The 18,182-nt window shown below is 43.3% G+C and overlaps 1 long non-coding RNA gene across 1 annotated transcript in view; it reads left to right on the forward strand.

The window, feature by feature from the left end:
• Positions 1 to 6,691, forward strand: part of LOC115088810 — a 49,699-nt gene extending 43,008 nt beyond the window's left edge. The window contains exon 3 of the long non-coding RNA XR_003855900.1: positions 6,645 to 6,691. This is a non-coding gene — a long non-coding RNA (uncharacterized LOC115088810). The remainder of the gene's footprint in view (positions 1 to 6,644) is intronic.
• The last annotated feature ends 11,491 nt before the right edge of the window (positions 6,692 to 18,182 follow it).

The following is an 18,182-nucleotide window of genomic DNA, read 5'->3' on the forward strand; positions in this document are numbered from 1 at the left end:
ACATGTTTAGATCTTTAAGTCTATCTCCATATGCTTTAGAACTAAGACGTCCGATCATTTTAGTAGCCACACTCTGGACCAGCTCCAACTGGTTTATATCCTTTTGAAGGTGCAATCTCCACAACTGTACACAGTATTCCAAATGAGTCTCACCAGGAACCTATTTAGGGGCAATTCTATCTTCCTTTTCCTACTGATCATTCCTCTTTCTATGCAGCCAAGCATCGTTCTGGCATTTTTCCTTCACTTTATCCATTTTAAGATCATAAGATGCAATCACTCCCGAATCCTGCTCCTCTTTTGTGCTTAGAAGAATTTTGCCTCCAATATGTACATCTCCCTTAGGTTTTTATATCTTAAATACATTACTCTGCATTTTTTTAGCATTAAATCATAACTGCCAGTCTCTAGACCATTCCTCAAGCTTTGCTAGATTCCTCTTCATGTTTTCTACACCTTCCAGGCTGTCTACCCTATTGGGGGATCATCAGTGAAAAGACACATTTTTCTGGACAATCCTTCCATTTTGCTGCTCATGAAAATGTTGAAAAGAACTGGTCCTTGGACTGATCCTTACTAGTAACACCTCACTCCTCAGAGTAAACTCCATTTACCACTACCCTTTGTCACCTCCCATTCAGCCAGTTTCTAACCGAGTCAGTCATCCTAGGTTCCATAGCAAGGACTCTTAATTTATTTATATATTTCCTGTGTGGAACAGTGTCAAACCACCCTTAAAAACATTTGCTGCAAAATGAAGGCATATTGGATTCATCAACTGAGAACAATAGTACCTAGAGGCTTGAGCAATGATTGGATTCCTTGAACTGATGTAAGACTGGAGCTTTTCCTACATACAAATTAGTCTCTTACCTATGAGCTAAAGTGATACCTTAGCCCATAATTATTTGGGGATAAAATACCTTTTAACTTCCTGGAAGGAATATTGTCATTATATCTAGTAACATCCCAGATAAAAATAAATGTGCTATATAAAGGCAAGGGAAGAGTCTATCTCTTCTTTAAATAAGCACTCCTAATCTTAAAGTTGGGTTGTGTACTAACACTTGTATACATTAAATAAATATGTTAGTTTAATTTCAGGAAAAGAGGATTTATAGCAATTTGTTTGTACCCCAACAGTGAACAGAAACAGAAAACACAGAGAGGGAGAAACTAGTGATCCCTGTCTTTTATACAACTTCAGTATAAAAGGATCAAAGATGCTCTAGATTAAACACTTGCATGTCTAAAGAAGGAAAAAGTGCAGAATAATTTGCAGTGTCAAGACATAAAGGTCCCATCACCATCCAAAGCTACACTAGATTTAGCTGTATAGATTACAACTTTGAGACTCTTGTGAGACCCTTGAACTGAGATAGTTTACACATATGAGAGGAAATATTCTGTATGTTTGGGGCAGAAAATATGTGCCAAAACCTACCCTCTTTGTCTTAATAAAAAATAGGGATACTGAATTACTTTTTGGAGCCATAGCTAGTATTAAGTGACACCAAGCCCGTGAGACAACACTTAGGGGTAGATTTTCAAACCGCGCGATTTGGCCTACTTTTGCTGGCGCATCAGGCGCAAGCAAAAGTACGCTGGATTTTAGTAGATACGCGTGGAGCCGCGCGTATCCGCTAAAATCCGGGATCGGCGCGCGCAAGGCTATGGATTCTGTATAGCCGGCGTGCGCCGAGCCGCGCAGCCTACCTCCATTCCCTCCGAGGCCGCTCCGAAATCGGAGCGGCCTCGGAGGGAACTTTCTTTTGCCCTCCCCTCACCTTCCCCTCCCTTCCCCTACCTAACCCACCCGCCCGGCCCTGTCTAAACCCCATCCTTACCTTTGTCGGGGGATTTACGCCTCCCTCTGGGAGGCGTAAATCCCCGCGCACCAGCGGGCCGCTAGCGTGCCGGGACGCGACCTGGGGGTGGGTATGGAGGGCGCGGCCATGCCCCCGGACCGCCCCGGGCCGTAACCACGCCCCTGGGCCTGCCCCCAAAATGCTGCCGACACGACCCGAAAACGGCGCGGCGCTCGGCCCCGCCCCCCGACATGCCCCCGACACGCCCCCCTCCGAAAACCCTGGGACTTACGCGAGTCCCTGGGCTCTGCGCGCGCCTGTACGCCTATGTAAAATAGGCTCACCGGCGCGCAGGGCCCTGCTCGCCTAAATCTGCCCGGATTTGGGCGGATTTAGGCGAGCAGGGCTCTTAAAATCCGCCCCTTAGTATACACTTTAGTGTAGCCAGGAATCTTGTTTTTCATTTAAACTACAGCATAGAAGAAGATCAGCAAATTTTGGTGAAAAGAGTTCCTGAGATAGAATTTAGTTTACCAGTGCCTCTTAGCTAATCAAGCAGTGAATGCAAACAGCACCCCCTACCATATTACCCCAGACTTGGTGAGAGGACGACGATCTGGTGCACCCAGCAGCTAGTCACACTCAAATTATTCAAATAAGGACACAGATAAGTGTACAGTGGCACTTTGGCCACCAGAAAGTCTAGCTAGACCAGCCATTTATACCTTCAAGAGTTTTAAAGAAAAAGAAAGGACACTCACTGACAAAAAAAATAAAAATAAAAAGGAGACAACAGGAGAAAGAGAGACACAAATAGTGGCTAACTTATACTTAGAGAAGTCTCCTAGTAATCTGTTCAAAGTATCATTCATCAGCTGGTTCCAGTTACAATATCTGGAAAAAAAGGGTTTACACAAAGAATCAGCTACTTTATCCACCTATTGATTTAAAGCTCCATCTTTAATATTTCACTGTTAAAGGAGAGGACTAATAGCAGGCTTATCTGATAGGTATGTTGGTTTATATTCATGACTGGTTCTGTTAGTTCCTGGAGATAAGAAAAATAAGAAGAGAATTCTTTTTGGTTAACATGTATAACAACATCTGTTATCTAGCTTTGTTGTTAAGATATTATTCATGATAAATACAACATTAATTTTATTTGCAAGGAAGAATTATCAGTTTTGAAGTATCTTGAAGGATCTAAGTTTCCATCTAGATATATTTGAATTTTGCATCCTGCTTTCCTCCTTTATCCTTGAGGGTTGCAGATCCATTTTTTCCATTTTAAGAGAGACTCAGTTGGAAGGAGAATTCCCTTTCTTGGTTTCCTTCATGTGGTGAGTCCTCTAAAAACATCTGAAACCCCATTTTCATTATCTCACCTCAGCTGCTGTAGTGCAAGGGGGGGGGGGGGGGGGAATCATCCGATTATGCTGAAAGGTGGGGGGGGGGGGGGGGGAGGGGCAGATTTATGTCTGACAAAGGATGGGGGACAAGCCACAATCTAACCCCTAGATTAATTAATGTGTATGTTTAAGGAAATTACCATTTTGCATCAGTAGTATATCATATATGAATGAGAGAGAATGAGAAGCTACAAGGCCCTCCTAGTAGTGAAATATTTAAATCTGTATAGGAGGGCCATCTAAATAGGTCAAGGTGAGGTGTTGGTTTAGGGGCCAGTTTCTCATGTAGCGTGAGATGTATGAACAGCACTGTACACCTTGGTGAAGCTTTGACATCATTTTGAGTCAGGAAAGTCTCACAAAGATGCCATTTCTACTATGTTCTCTCACCCTAGTCTGATGGACTCTATAACAGGGTACCATTAAGCTAGGATGAGTTAACATGGTACACAATTTCATCTTTGTGAGACTTTCCTCACTCCAAATGACATCAAATCTTCACCAAGGTGTACTATGCTGTTCATATGTCTCACTCTACATGAGAAACTGGCCTCTAAATCCTAAAGCACCACCAATACCTCACCTTGACCTATTAGAAAGTCCTCCTATAGAGATATAAATAGTTGCACACTATGAGGGTCTCCCCAGAGGCTCTCTACTCCATTCTATTCCCTCTCTTCTCTCCCTTTCCAAACCCAGAAATGGCCAAAATGCAATTCTAAAAATCACAAATTGCATTATGGCCATTTCAGGTATATCACATAGCCTAACACCAGAAAAAAAATGGTGTAGTTATCTCCAGTGTTAAAACCATGCATTATACAATATTGCCCCTCAATTTCCTAAATCCCACCCAAACTCCTCCCTGATCCCACCCCTTCCAAAAATTTGCATTTGTGCCATGTGCTAGCGTTATTAATGCATGGGTTATGGTGGTAACGCATTATCGCATGCGTTAACACCATAACGCATTTTGATGAATGACCTGGTAAGTTGGTCATCAGAGCAGATAGCTCTGCAAGATGGCTAAAATAATCGTATAATTGATGATAAATAAAGTATGCTAAACAATCAGAATAGGGCACCCTCAGAACAATTCAACCCTGTAATGTGTTCAACCAGAAGTAAAATTATTGAACACACTATAGGAAAATGTACAATATTGTATTAAGGGGATCTTCTTATAAGAGCTCTGTGTATTGTCACCTGGCTTTGAGTCACAGAGATTACTCCTGCATTGCCCAAATCAAATCATGGGTCCCTAAAAACTATTCTTATTTTTAATTTACATTTTGCTGGGTCTGAGGTAGAGTACACACTGGGCACACCAATAGATAACATTGGCCATCAGAAATGTGAATTTACTCCACCTGAAATCCAGGAGTTAGAGTTCCAATATAAGCTCTCTCAGGCAGGCACTAGTCACAAGTTATCCTGAACAGCTGTTGGTGCTGCCCCAGTCAGCCTATGCTTTGTTCATCTAGCTGTAGGTGACTTCCCTAGAGAGCTTATTCTTGTATTTCACTTGCCAATCCTTGTGAAAATGGACTTCAATGAGAGAATGTGCCCATAGGTTGGGATGCACAGCACCAACCTCACATGCACTGCCATTTTGACAAGTAATGGCAAGTAAAAGCAAAGCATCAGCTCTCTCGGGTGAGCACCTTCAGCTGACCAGCATGCAGTTCGGCAGTGTGCATCTGACTTTGGTATCCTGTACAGCTGCAGATGCCCCCTCAAAGATTTATGTTTTGTTGAACTAGCCTTTGGTACCCTCCCCAGAGAGTTTATTCTTTGATTTGACTTGGCATTCCTTTCTAAAATGGCCTTGGATGCAAGAATTTGCTCTTTGGAGTTAGCACTTCCAGGTAGCTGAACAAAGTGTAAGCTCCCTGGAATAGGCATCCTTATTTAAACAGTATGACAAAGTTGGGATGCACTGCTCAGCTGTAAGTGCCTGCCTCAAGAGCTTACTGGAAATTAAACTCCTGGGTCCAAGGAGGAGTAAATTCACATTTCTGGTGGCCAATGTTATTTTGTTACTGTGACCAGTCTGGTAGAAGCAGCTAGACACTACCACATTGGGTACAGAAATAGTATAACATGGTCACCTGAAATGTGAGTTAAGTTTTACTCTTGTTCTGACCCAGGAGCTTTGCATGCAGAGTAGCTCATAGACACCTAAATTTATACAAATAAAATAATGCAGCTTGCCACAAACAACTCAAGCTGCGTTATTTCTCAGAAAGTTAGCTATAACTCTGGAGTTGTAGATATTTTCCCCCCAGAGCTTTGGGATGCTAATGCACATTTCGATGATCCAAGGCTGCTTTTTAAAGGGACATATAAGCCCAAAATAAACCCCCTCAAGTGTGCAGGCCCCCCTAGGGATCTTGTGAGACCCTCGCCTACCCTTCTTACCTTTTTTAGACGTGAGCCGCAGGGCTCAAAGTTAAAAAAAGATGCCAAAATTGCATAGTGATGGCCCCTCCCAATCCCCATTGCACGCCTTTAACCATAAAGCTCTTCCTAGCCTTCTACCCTGCCCCATCAGTATCAGGCCTTCACCAGCCTTCCACCCTCTATCAGTATCAGGCTCTTCCCAGTCTTCACCTCTCCATCAAAGCACCCCTAGGTTTCAGGCTGGCCACTGCCATCTTTCAAAATGATGCAGGCTGGCCTTTGCCCCTATCACATGATAGGAGAGAGGCTAGCTAGCAATATTTTGGAAAATGGTGGAGGCCAGCACTGAGCCTAGAATCACTCCAGGCCCCACTAGACTACCAGGAACCCATGTATGGCTGGGATGGTTGGAGGGGCCTTGGTAGGCTGCCTTTGGTAGGGGTGGATTGGGGGATGTAGGATTGGGGGTTGTCCAATTTTAAAAAAGGAAGGCCTTTGGAGAGGGGGTGGGGTACCACTGCACAACTTTTTATTTCTACTTTTTAATTTTGTTGAATGATGAGTCAACTCTAGAGGAGGCGGGGGTCTCGCCAGACCCCCGGGCAGGGTTGAACATATTGGGAGGCCAGTGCTTTAGGTTGAAAGGGGCTACCATCATGCAAGATTTTTCCCTTTTCCCCATGGTATTTTTTCTCATTGGAAGCCACTGTGTATATAGCCTGTACTTTGTTGCTAGCTCGTTGAGTTTGCAAGGATTGGTCTCGGCCGGTCTAAGCTACTCTGCCGCTTCCGTGCTGCCGCTGGAAGCTCTCTCTCTGCCCTTCGGGGTATTGCTAACCTGGGTACCCGCTCCTCGGGGGCCCTCTGCTTTATTTCAGGTGCCTTACAGGGATCAGGTACTCGGTCCTTGAGGGCCTGCTCTTCCTGCCTCGGTGCCGTTACCAACTTCTTCAACCTGGTGGAATCGCATACCAATAGCAACCATCTAGTGAGTAATCTAACTCTCAGTCTTTCTCATCCACAGTCCTGCCTTACTGGGAAACCTACACCGGAATCCCCCTTTACCAACGGGGTGAGAAGGGTTCCCTCTGCCGAGGGTCCTGAAGACTGCTACATCCAGACAACCTCACTACTGCCACCTCTGGTGGTACACTTCAAGCTGTTTAATAAAAGAACTAACTCTGTGTTTGTGCATCCTGATTCTAGCCCAGTACTGTGGCTCCCCACGGGGCTCCTGCCCGTGGGCGTGGTCATCTGCCACAGTACCCAAGAAACCACCCAATCACCGCTTAACCATAACACTAGAAGAGCTGGCTTTGATTCTTTTTGCCTTTGCTAAGAGACTGAAGCAAAGGTTGAAGTGAGTTTTAAGATTTTTGGACTGTCCAGCAGGAATGACTAGATTTGTTTTGATTCTGAGGACTAGTTTTTGGACTAAGAGGATTTCTACCTTTCCCAGCAGTTTTTGTGCTGTAATTGCAACAGGGTATCCTACCCTTCGAGGGGAAGGATTGTAGGCCATGGATGTTGGTACAGAGAGAAGAATTGCAAGAGGGAGAGGCATAGATAAGGAGACCATAGCTAATCTTATTCTGATTTTCCTCATGTTGTATTTGATCTTTACAATTCTTGCCTGGATTTTGATTTTTAAATTAAAGTAAATTTTGTGTTGAACACCAATTTGGACTCAGATGCTTTCTTTCCTTTTTATCATTGGACAGTGATTGGAGAGTGTGTTTGTACTTTCTTTTTCCATGGTGTCTCGTTACACCCCTCCTGAAGAACCCCTTGCACAGCAAAGGAGAGCAGTAGTTTGTGACTTCATTGAAACATCCATGGACATGTCCAGACTAGCCCAAGACGTTAAGCTTCCTCCCTGTCAGATGAACCCTGGCAATGTAACTCCTCAGATGCAGCACACTGCCAAACATGGGGGTCTTGCTAAATGTAAAAACAAGCTGATGAGAGAAAACAAGCTATCTATTCCTTAATACCCTCCATGTAATCTCATTTTCTCTGGATGTGAGCAAGATCCCCATGCAGGATGACTCATAGGTCATAGCCTACTTTTATATTCGAAGAGGATTTTGTGCTTTCAGTGCAGAAACCAGTACTACCTCAGAAAATCACTCAGACTTAATTTAGTTACTGTTTCATCTGTTGATTGATCTTTTTCACTCTTTTTCTCTTATTTGTAATATCTTTCTGGAAATTTAAATAAAGAGTTTTAAAAAAGCAAACCATTTAGTTTGATGTATGTATGTGTGATTTCTGACAAAGACTTGTCCAAACTAGATTGGTGAATGAAGAAACAATCATTAATGACATTGAATTGTGATTCAGAAGATGTCCTGGGACATGCTACCAATTGTCGATGTAACGTTGCACAAATCATCTTATCTTCCCGTGGCTCTGTGACCCCAATTGAAAACAATTGACTTTCCTGGACAACTAATTTAGGGGCCAGTGTACTTAATTGTATTAATGCTAACACAGGTGATTAACATTACTGCACTTCAGTGCATTAGTCCACATTCATGTTAATGCAGAGTACACAAAAATGTTAATTAGCTGTGTCACATGCAAGTTCATGCAAAAGAGCTCATTAATATTTTAATGGATCATCACAAGTTGTGTTATGTAATACAATTTATGTACACTTTCCAGTCATGCTAAAACTTAATTATACAGAGGTATAGTTAAACTATTGCAATAGGCTTCTGAGCTAAAGCAAGCCAAATTACAATCACCGGGCACCATTTGCCAACTCCCCTGCCAATAATGCTGAGGTCCCCCTTGCAGCAATGCAGATACCTCACTCCCCTGTGATGCTTCAGGATGAAAGGCTTTGCCGGCCCAGCCCTTGGCCTTCCTACCCCATTCAGGCACATGTAGGAAAAATGTTTCCTAAAATCATCCAGTTCCATTTTGAGTTTTGGTGTTGGGAAGGCAAGCAGTAGTCATCCTCTTTGTTGCCCAGTTGTCTGTTTCCCTCTTTTGGATGGGGTAAGATGATATGGAAAACTGGATGGGGATTGGGGCTATCAGGCTGGCAAAGGCCTCTCATTCTGGAATGCTGTGGGTGGGGAGAGGGGCCAGTGATGGATCGCAGCCTGGTGTTATTGACACTGGTAATGCCAATGCATTATTAGCAGAAAAAAGCATTCATACAAATTACCATGCACTTCTTTTCTTATTTGTTTTTTCTTTACATCTAAAGCATAAGCAATGATACAAATATATGCAAACTAAATGTTAACCATGAGATTTTAAAATAATGTGAAAATCAAAAAGTTGGATCTATAATGTTTTAGAAGGTAACAAATGTTTCCATATTTTCAACTAGACTTGACTAGTTCAATAAATAGCAAACTTTATTTTTTCTCAAAAAAATTTAATTGCAGAATTATTTACAGGAGATGAACATAAGCAATACATAAAACCAATTCAATGAGCAGCTTCATAAAAGAGCCATGGTGCAAAATAGAGAAGCACAGTTTTCGTACAATCAGCTGCAGGTGAGTCGGAAATCAAGAAAGAAAGGTAATAATGCAAATAATTGTTTTCTTCAGTATTAACCACTAATGTTTTGGTAAAGAAAATATCATCAAAGAAGCCATGAAATAGCATACTGTACATTTGGTTTGGGTATCCTGCATGCTACTAAACAAACTGAAATGCATTGAAAGAACCAGAAAAGAATTACATAAAACAGAACAAACTTAATGATGCGTAACTGTACAGGTGGTGAATATTTGGCACTCAGTTTGTCCTCATAGTTGATATGATTTCATATGCATTTATATATATATATATATATATATATAGATCTATGTATAGAAATTATTTATATGTATTTTATTTATAAATATTTATATAATTTTGTTATTAAATGAACAGCTACTGCCTTACAGTTTTCTAGGAGGCATGATTGAATTTAGTCTATAGGCCACGCTCGAACATTTTGGCACATCGTAGTGTGAAGAATGGATGCATGACTTTTTCATTTCTGTACAATAACTGTCAAACCTGTACAGAAGTGACATTGCTTCCAAAATCTACTAGAAAAGAAGAGCTTAAAAATAAAGCCTCTTTATCAGCTGTACTACTTGAAAGTGGAATATTATTAATCCGGCAATTCAGTGAACACAGTGCAGAGGAAGCTGCGTGAATGTTGAGCCCTTTGTAGAGAAAACAAGCCCGCTGGACTCTGTTGCTCTTAGCTTTCCAGGAGTGGGGCCAGTCAAAGCATGGATATGAATTTCATAAATCTTTATAACTAAAGGTCAGAAACCCCCCCCCTCCCCTCCCCCGATGTGTATCTGTGGACAAAGAGAGATCGCAAAGCTCTCTCTTGAGTTTTCTGGGACAAAAATAAAAGACCGATTGGAAAGAAAGCTTATGTCAGGCAAAATAAAAATCAACCAGTGTAGCATCTATTTTATTTGTTATGATTTTGTAATTTTAGAATACTAATCAATAAGAAATTAGCTTTCATAAAATGTAAGGTAATTTTACAGTAAGGTAATTTCATGAAATAATTGGGGGGTTTTTTGTATTGCCTGCCATGCACAGTATGCCTGTGCTCATAACCAGGAAGAATGCAGTCGTCAAGTTTTATAATATGAAATAACATCAGAAACCAGTTCCATGTATACCTGTGATCATTGCACAGAATGCTATAGTACATCTTTCTAAGGTATGTAATGAACACTTGAGGCTTTATTTATCAAAAACTTGTTTAGTTCTATAAGCAGAGAATGGGAGAAAGCCCTGGATAAATTGGGCCATTAATTTTCTAAGAGGTCAATATTCACTTAGTAAACTGGTCAGTGGCAAAAATATCCAAAGCTGCATGCACAGCTTTTCCTGGATGTTCATCAGGACTTATACGCACAAGTCTCCGGTTGAATATACTCAGATAAAGAAAGGGATGCTATTTTTCTGACCAGACGGGTACCTAACTTTGTCTGGAGAGCACAATATGTGCACTCACTGGTTAAAGTTTAGTCCTGCTCCCTAGAATCCCTCTCTCTTTTTTATCTGGATAATTTTTGTGTGCGCAAAATGAGTGCAGTTAGCAGGAAGGGGTGTGGAATATATTATTAAAAGCCCCACAGAGGTTTTACATATTGACTTCTAAGAAGGTAATTTTATAACTATTTGTATTGTGGGAAAGGCAGTGTGTACATTTTACGCACATACCTTTCCCCAGATTTTCAAAACGAACGTATGCACATAAATTGGCTTTGATAATTCCTGGGTAAATGCCATGCTATATGCACATAAACTCAATTGCACAAAGTTATGCCTGCTCTTTCAAGGGCATTACTTGTGCAGGCTATCTTATGCACATAATTTTTAAACTAAGAAATTATGTGCATAGGTCCCAGTTTGGCCCTGGCGCCGCTCACTGGAAGGCCTGGCACCAGTGAGCAAAGAAGTATGCATGAAATCAGGTTACGTGCATATTTTTATGCACACTGAGCCCTGGGTTATTTTATAACAGCTATTTACTCGCATAAACTATATACTTCATGCATGTAAATGGTTTTGAAAATCAGGCCCAAAAGTCTAATAATTCAAAGGAAAGTTAAAAGGGAGTCACTAGCTGATTGAGTACCTGTACTATATTAGAAAAGTAAAATATTATCTTATTTTCTCTGTATGATTGATAGAATGGCTTTTATCACCATACTGGGAAGACCTTTACGTTGACAAGCATGTCTCCTTTATATGACTGTGACCAGTATAGGTCTCAGTTCAGCAAAATGCCTGCATTATGTAAGGGCTGGAGGTGTTTGGCTTGCAGAATTTGTTTTGTAATGCTGCAAAAAATATATTTCAGCTAACCTGGGGAAAATGTCTCACTGCAGCAATCTTTTGCTGAATTGAGACTTCAGTGAGTGAGAGATCGCCCTACAGCTCCCATGCACATACAATAGATGGCGCTGTATAATTTCAGTTCTGAAGAAATAACTTCAATATTTCCCATTGATTATTTCTTTCAGTGTTGTTTCAGCTTTCATATTTTAATTTCAATAAAGAGTTAAACTTATTATTTTTTTTGCAAAGGTATTTCTCACAGGACAAGCAGGATGGTAGTCCTCACATATGGGAGACATGACAGGATGGAGCCCAATCACGGAACACTTTTGTCAAAGTTTCTAGAACTTTGACTGGCACCTACTGGGCATGCCCAGCATGGCACTAAACCTGCAGCCAGCAGCGGTCCCCCTTCAGTCTTCTTTTTTCCACACAGCAGTAGCCATGCGGGTTAAGGAGCTCTTACAGATTCCTGACAGGAATTTTCCTCATGGAATTGCTGCAAACTTTCATACCCCACAAGGGTCCCCCTCTTGAATTTTTGCTTCCACGGTACTCTGGTAAGTTTTTAACCCGATTCCTGTCGATTCCGGCCCTCGCGGCCTACTGGCCGTCGACCGCACCACGGCTCAATTTTTCAAAGGGTATGCCATCAGGGTTCCGTCGGTGCCCTGACTACACTCGCACCATGTCCATAAAAGACCCCCATAAAGTCTGTGTAATGTTCCTCGGGTGTGAGCATGATGTCCTGACTTGCACCAAATTTGCCTTAATGACACCAAAAGGTCGCAAAGCCAAAATGGAGAAGATGGAACTTCTCTTCCATTCTCAAACTCCGACACCGTCAATTGCTTCGACATCTTCGGAACCGGTGCCGTGCACTTCGCACCAGCATCGGGCACCGGCCGGTGACGTCCGGCATAGACGACCTTTTGGAGCCAGTTTCCCATATCCTGATTGCTTCGTGGAAGCCTTACATGAGAAAATCATATTTTTACAAAAGGAACAGGTTTACGTCATGGTGTTCCTCACTGTCACTTAATCCTTTTACCTGTTCCACCACGAAGTTTCTAGACTATCTCTGGTACTTATCAGAGTCAGGTCTAAAAACTTCTTCCATCAGGATGCATGTCAATGTGGTAGCCGCCTTCCATAAAGGTGTTGGGGATGTACCCATTTCTGTACAACCCCTTGTGACATGCTTTTTGAAGGGCTTGCTCCACCTCAAATCTCCACTACACCCTCCGACCCCTTCTTGGGACCTCAACCTGGTTTTGGGTCGGCTCATGAAACCACCATTCGAGCCTCTCAAATCCTGTGATCTTCGATATCTTACATGGAAAGTGATTTTTCTTCTAGCAATCACTTCCGCTCGCAGAGCTGGTGAGTTACAGGTCCTAGTTACCTATCCGCCTTACACTAAACATCTGCACAGCCGGGTAGCACTTCACACTCACCCTACGTTTTTGCATAAGGTAGTATCGGAGTTTCACATTAATCAATCCATTATACTACCAACCTTCTTTCCCAGGCCCCATTCTAATCCAGGAGAACAGGCTCTGCATACCCTTGACTGTAAACGAGCTCTAGCATTCTATCTAGATCATAGAGCTACCCACAAGAAAAGTACTCAATTGTTTGTTTCTTTCCATTCCACCAAATTGAGACAGCCTTTGGGTAAGCAGACTCTCTCCTCCTGGTTAGCAGACTGCATATCCTTTTGCTATCAGCAAGCAGGCATTCCACTTCAAGACTGTGTTAAAGCACACTCTGTCAGGGCCATGGCAACTTCAGTAGTGCACCTGCGCTCAGTTCCACTTCCTGACATTTGTAGGGCTGCTACCTGGAGTTCTCTCCATACCTTTACAGCCCATTATTGCTTAGACAAGGCTGGAAGACAAGATTCCATCTTCTGCCAGTCTGTCTTGCGCAACCTTTTTGCAACTTGATGTACCAACACCCTTCCGCCTGCCCGTTAGGGTTCAGGATTCCCTCTACCAAATTCCACTTCAGTCCTTGTGCCTATTGCACATCTTGGGTACATTTGGTGCAATTCTTGGACATCCTCAGCTCGGTACTCACCCATATGTGAAGACTACCATCCTGTTGTCCTGTGAGAAAGCAGAAGTTGCTTACCTCTAACAGGTGTTCTCACAGGACAGCAGGATGTTAGTCCTCACGAAACCTGCCCGCCACCCCGTGGTGTTGGGTTCGTTACGTTTTCTTATTTTATTTTTTGGCACTTTCTGTAGCTTTAAACAAGACTGAAGGGGGACCCCTGCTGGCTACAGGTTTAGTGCCATGCTGGGCATGCCCAGTAGGTGCCAGTCAAAGTTCTAGGAACTTTGACAAAAGTGTTCTGTGATTGGGCTCCATCCTATGATGTCATCCATATGTGAGGACTAACATCCTTCTGTCTTGTGAGAACACCTGTTACAGGTAAGCAACATCTGCTATCCTTCGCATACCAAATTTTTAAAATAGTGGAAGCTGCATTTATACCAAACATTGCTATAACCCTCTTCTTCATTGGCAGGGTTCTAGAGGAAGGTAAACCAAACTCTATAGTATCAATATGCCAATGAGATTATTACCAGAAAAACCAAGAAACAAAAAAACTATTTCCTGACAGCAGTTACTTAAAACATACCTCTACTAGCTAATTGCATAGGCCAATATTTTGAAAAATTCAGAAGTCACTCACACTGCCAAATTTCTCTGTGCTGCAGAAACAAAGATTTGGGTAAAGTTTCAGAATATTTGGCGAGGAGTGACAGAGCTTTACTTCGATGGATAGGCTTTTGTGCACTGCAGAATTTCACAAAACTGAAGCCACAGTAGTAAATAAATCTTTCACTTCCTGAATTCCATGAGGCTTTTAGCTTCTATCATGGCGGCAGTTCTCAACATGCTCCTCCCCCCCCCCCACACTAGTCTGATTTTCAGAATGTCCACAGTGAATATGCATGAGATGGATTTGCATGCTTTGGAAGCAGTAAATACAGATCTAATCACATGCATATTCATTGAGGATATCCTGATTAGCAAACAGCCTTGTATTGCTTGAGCACAGGGTTAAGAAGCGCAGTGCCAACATCTATCTTTCTAGTTCCAAATGCTAACGTAGGGGGTCATTTTCCAAAGCGATTGCACGCGAAAAGTCCCTTTTCGATTGCGATCACTAAATGGGGCGGAGTCGGGGCGGCGTCAAGACCGGAACAGGAGGAGTCGGGGTGGCACCGGGGCAGATGCCGCGAAGACATCGTGGACAGCGAAAAGGTAAGAACCCTTTTCGCTGCCAATTTCGCTACCAATTTTTGCGAAAGCTGGCAGCGATCACACAGCAGAGGTGCGATCGCTGCTGGCTTTTGCAGGCCCGCCCCCCTGTACCACGCGATTCAGAACCCGGCGGTATTAGTGACTCTAGGTCTTAATTATTTTTAATATCTGTCTTCCTGACTCTGTAGCTTACTCTTATGCCTCCTTACCCTTGATGGTTAAACTTAAAGCATGACCTAGCTCTTGATGCATCCCTTAGTGGTATTTATTGGTGTGGAGAAGTTTTAAGTCAGGGTTTCTCCCAACCTGTTTTGCTGACTCCACAGCTATTTGGGTTTTTAGAGTATCCACAATGAATATGAATGCCATAAATTTGCATAGATTGGCTCTCCAATGCTTAGAAATTTATCTCCTGCTTATTTGTTGTGGATTTCCAGAAAACCTGACTGGGGCTGTGGGGATCACCAGGACAGGCTTAAGAAGCCCAGTTTCAATGTACCATTTTTCAGCCTGGGCTTTTATCCCATTCTGAGGTTAATATTTGAAGCCATTTAGATGGATAACTCACAAGTTATCCATCTAAACCCAAGTTATCCATTTAAATGTTTAGATCTGAATATTGGCCACACTGTGTGTCTATGGGTTTGTGGTGTGGAATCAGTCATTCAATATTACCTTCATATTCTCAACAAGTTTCTTTTTATTTGGCAACTATATAAAAAGTTATATTGTGTCTGGATGAGACCAAAAACTATTGAACCTTGTGTTCTTGGTCTTTAGTCTAACTCTAATGCAAGCACGAATCAGATGGCAGTATTTAAAAAAAAAAAAAAAAAAAAAAAAGTTCCTGGTATTAATAACATAGCCAGTACCAAGAAAATCTGACCCAAAGTTACCATCCAAAAACCTTATGTAACCCACCCTGGTATGCAGGTCCACAGCAAGGGTAAAGCCATAAAGTTATTTATACTCTTCAGGGAAGGGACCCTGGCTAGTTCTTTCTCCCTTACTTCCTGTTAGGCTTACCAGCTGCGGCCTGTCCTGGCTGGTCTTGCCGGCTGTTTGGGCCTCCCTGTCCTTGCCGACACGGACGGCAGGCCTCCCTTGCTGCCGGGGATGTCCCGGGCCTCCCCGCTTGCAGGACGCTACCGGCGTTGCCCGCTCCTGGCCTCCCTCTCAGGCACGTGCACCTCCTGGGAACCTTTAAAGGGCCTGCGGTGGGAAATTGCCGCCGGCCGCTCTGAGTGACATCAGGCCCCAGGAAGTATATATACCTGCAGCCAACATTCTTCAGGCAACTTGGCTACAGGTCTCTTCCTCCCAGCATTCCTGCTTCAGGTTTCCTAATCCAGCATGCCTTGTTCCTGATCCAGCGTGCCTTGTTCCTGTTCCAGCCTTCCAGCTCCGGACCCTGCCTGCCTGTTCCTCTTCCCGGTCTTTCTCCCTTCGGACGAATCTTCTGGCTTCCTGATCTTGGACCGGCTCTAGTCTTGTCTCCCTCCGGCAGCCCTGACCTCAGATCGGATTCTCCGGCCTTCTCTCCGCTGCCTCTGTTTGGAATTGGATGATGGTATTCTCTGCTCTTCTCCTTCTGCTCCAGTCCGGGTTCCGCTTCACCTCCTGATGCTCACCTTCTTGCCTCCCGTCATCCCAGGGGCCCACCTAAGTCCAGCCGGCCCTGGCACCCAAGGGCTCAACCCATGGGGAATGTGGGTTGGTAGTGTCGAAGCTCCAGCTGGCCCCTGCATCTCTCCGATGGTGGAGACCTGCGGGGGTTCTCCCTCTCAGGTTGCACTAACTCCGCCTCGAGCCAAGGGTCCACAATCCTATCTGGATTCATAACACTTCCCAAGGTGTGGATTCTTTTGACTGGGGGAAGAAAGGAGTCCTTTCAGGCCCCAATGTGACAGGAGTGGTTTCTTTACACATTTCCTTGTGTTTCTCCTGGGGAGGATGTCTGTTTCTTTATGTGGGTTCAGTGAATGCAAAATAAATATTCTGGAGTTGCTTTGGTAGTGTCCAAAATAAAAGTCTTTACTGTTAAACACTGATGATGAATGACTCACAACTCAGACTGCAGCACCACAGAAGTCTCTCTTCAGTTCCTTTACAGTCTCTTCCCTCTGTCTGTGCAGGACTCACTTATATATCAGGGCAGGGAAAATATCCACTCTCTTTGTTTAAAGTGAAGTGGAGCTCCCAGATGGGCAGGGTCTTTAGGATGGACAAAACCCCTTCCAAGCTGATAAAAATAGCAAAGTCTATGGCACAGAGAGTAAATCCTCTCTTTCTCTCCTTGGGGGTTGAACACCGGATGGGTGTCTCCAGTGATGTTACTTTCCTTTTCTCATGGTTAGCAGATCTTCAGGATCTCCTTGATCTTACACAGTCTCTGGATCCTAGATGGAAAGGACCCTCTTTGAAACAAGCAGTTCTCTTGCTTCTAGCTGGAAGGATGGGGCAGCCAAAACCTTCCTCCTGGATCTTGTAACAAAACTCTTTCCCCCAAACTTCCAGAGTTGCTCCTTGCAGAGGGTCACTGTCACCCCTTTCCTCATTAAGGGTACAGAGGGCAGATCTTCCCTATCCCTGGGCGTCCCAGACACAGAGTTTTCCAATCCCTGTGCCCAAGAAAGGCCCAGGTGTCTCACAAGGCTCCTACCATGAAAAATCTCAAAAACAACCCAACCAGCTTGTGAGTAGACTGGAAGGAAAACCCTCCTGACCCTGGTCAGGACCCACGGGCTGGGCTAGCCTGCTTTTACTGACTGGGCCTGCAAAACAACAAATGCTAAACATCTCTACGCCTCTCTACTCTTTGAAAACCTAAAGGGACTACCTCTCAAGCTCACTCAGGAGAGCTCCTAAATAGACTTCCAGAGGGATGGCCATTCCAGACTCTTCAAAGGGAAGAGCTGCACTGGAATGGAACCTCCCTCTACTCTAACCTATTCTCTCTCTAAGTAAAGGGCTCACCCAGGTTTTGCTGGTGACGGGACTGTTGTCCCTGCCACGCTTCCATGTATCAGCTGTGCCGCTGGAAAAAGGCATATTAGAATAAATATTTCCCTCAAAAAAGCCCAAGAAAGACTGTATTAACCTTTTTCTGAATGCTGTCAATATTTTATCAGAATGCTAGAATACCTTCTGAATTTTAGATATTTCTTGGACTGTCACTTCTCAAAAAGACTTTTCTTTGTCAGGGATTAGTCAATCTGCAGGGCGCACACACAAAATAAAACTATAGTAGCAGCAAAAAGCAACAAATAAATCCTTCTCACCCTCTACCCTGTAGCTCATCTCTGTTAGAATGTCCCTGCTGGTGCTGAAATGTCACTTTTACAAGTTGCTGAATGCTGTTGGTCATTTATGTGAAAGGCTTAGAAGGAAGAAACCTTTCAGTGCTCATCAGAACATTCCAGGGGTCAAATGGATTGTCCTAACACTCAGCCTGAGT

This window comes from Rhinatrema bivittatum, chromosome 3, assembly GCF_901001135.1.
Source record: "Rhinatrema bivittatum chromosome 3, aRhiBiv1.1, whole genome shotgun sequence".
NCBI lineage: Eukaryota > Metazoa > Chordata > Amphibia > Gymnophiona > Rhinatrematidae > Rhinatrema > Rhinatrema bivittatum.